This window comes from Elephantulus edwardii, unplaced genomic scaffold (genome assembly GCF_000299155.1).
Source record: "Elephantulus edwardii isolate Elephantulus edwardi_28Jun2011 unplaced genomic scaffold, EleEdw1.0 scaffold00348, whole genome shotgun sequence".
NCBI classification, from domain to species: Eukaryota; Metazoa; Chordata; class Mammalia; order Macroscelidea; family Macroscelididae; genus Elephantulus; species Elephantulus edwardii.
The window spans coordinates 1,881,671-1,883,782 of NW_006400098.1; the positions used below are offsets into that span (position 1 = coordinate 1,881,671).

At 39.6% G+C, this 2,112-nt stretch overlaps 1 pseudogene; it reads left to right on the forward strand.

The window, feature by feature from the left end:
• Positions 1 to 215: 215 nt before the first annotated feature.
• LOC102867548 lies at positions 216 to 509 on the forward strand (annotated as a pseudogene).
• Positions 510 to 2,112: the final 1,603 nt, after the last annotated feature.

The following is a 2,112-nucleotide window of genomic DNA, read 5'->3' on the forward strand; positions in this document are numbered from 1 at the left end:
AATATTCTCTGTTCTATCTCATTCCTGGCTGTCTGTCTCATTATTAATAATTATAAAAAGACCAAGATGGACGACAGATGAGACTCTGAGTATTGCGTTAAGAGCGCCGAGAAGCCAAAGCTAAAGGAAGAAATCAAAGAGCTGAATAGAAAATTTCAAAAGGCATCTCGGGGAGTTGGTGTGGAGTTCATCTCTGCACGTGTGGCTGTGCTGGGATGGATTCCTCTTCGTCTTCTTCCGCAGCGGGTTTGGGCACTGTGGACCCGCAACTGCAACATTTCATCCAGGTGGAGACGCAGAAGCAACGCTTTTAGCAGCTGGTGCATCAAATGACTGAACTTTGTTGGGAGAAGTGCATGGACAAGCCTGGGCCAAAGTTGGACAGTCGGGCTGAGGCGTGTTTTGTGAACTGTGTCAAGCGTTTCATTGATACAAGCCAGTTCATCTTGAATCAACTGGAACAGACCCAGAAATCCAAGACAGTCTTCTCAGAAAGCCTTTCTGACTGATTGCAACATTACCTCTTTGGAGAGGGTAAGGAGTTCAAGAAATAAAGCAGAGCCGTTGGTAGGATGATTGAAGAAAATAAAAATCATTGAAGCATCCATCATTTTTTCCCACTTTGGGAACGTCCTGTCATTTGAGAATGAACAGAGACCAATTTTGTGTGTGTGTCCTTTGAGGGTCATAGGTGTATTTGGTTGTGTTTTTAAAATGCTAATCTTGTAAAACTAATTGAAAAAATTAATGGAAAACTCTTCCGGATGCATATTACTGTATGAAGGACTGTGCTTTTCTCAAAGTCCTAGAAACTGCTTTTCATAATTTAAAAATAGAACTGCTTTCTATAATTTGCTAATGGGACCACATAGATGATAAATCTGTCATTTATGTAAATTAATTTCTAATTTCTGGGGAGATGGAAAGTCATATTTGTGTCACAAAAGACATTTAGGTGGTCATGGGAGAGTTACTTTGGCATTGTAACTGTAGATATTCATATCTAGTGTACATTGCTATGGGAATAGACCCTGGACCACTCAAAAATGATATGCTTCAGCTTTCTATATTATCTTCTTCCTTCAAACTAAGAGTTACTTAAAGACCTGTATAAAATAATGGTCTCTGGAAGCTTACAGGCAACTGAAGGGTCTAGAGACCTTTAGTTATAAAGAAATTCTAGCCAGTGAACATAATTCTCATGACTAGACTGCCTGCCATAAAGAAGACGTTAACTTTCCTCATATAAAGAAGTTGAAAGATGTCCCTAAATGAGTCAAAGATTTAGGCCATTAAAAAACTAACAGCTGTTTCAGGTAGAAATGCATGCCTGATATTAAACATGAATAAATGCCACTATTGCATTCTTTTATCAGTGAAAGAAAAGTTTTGACACGATTGAACTCTGAAAAAAAAAGGCAGCTCGGGACAACAAAGCAAGATCCTATAATGAAAAATGCAGAGAGCTGGAGTCAGAAAATCAAAGGGGCTGAACTCACTCGGCGTTTCTTAAGCTGAAGGAGCTGAAAAACAAATTCAAGCCACGGGTGACAATACTTAAAGATAGTTTGGGTAGCATGCTGAATGATCCAGGAAGTATAAAAAGAAGATGGAAGGAGTACACAGAGTCACTGTATCAGAAGGAATTGGCTGACATAGAAGACTTTAATGAAATAACATATAAGCAAGAACCTATGGTTATAAAGGAGAAAGTTCAAGTTGCTATGAAGGAACTGGCAAAAAACAAGGCTCCAGGAGTTGACTGCATACCAATTGATTTATTTCAACAAACAGACGCTGCCCTGGATGTGCTCACTAAAGCTGTGCCAGGAAATCTGGAGGAGGACAGCCAGCTGGCCAACTGACTGGAAAAGATCGATATTTGTTCCCACTCCAAAGAAAGGTGGTGACCCTACAACAGAGTGCAAAAATTATCAGACAATATCGTTACTATCACATGCAAGCAAAACTCTGCTGAAAATTATCTACAAACGATTGGAGCAATATGTCAACAGAGAACTGCCAGATGTGCAGGCTGGATTTAGAAGAGGTCATGGTACTAGGGATATTACAGCTAATGTTAGATGGATCTTGGCAAAAAGCAGAGAATAC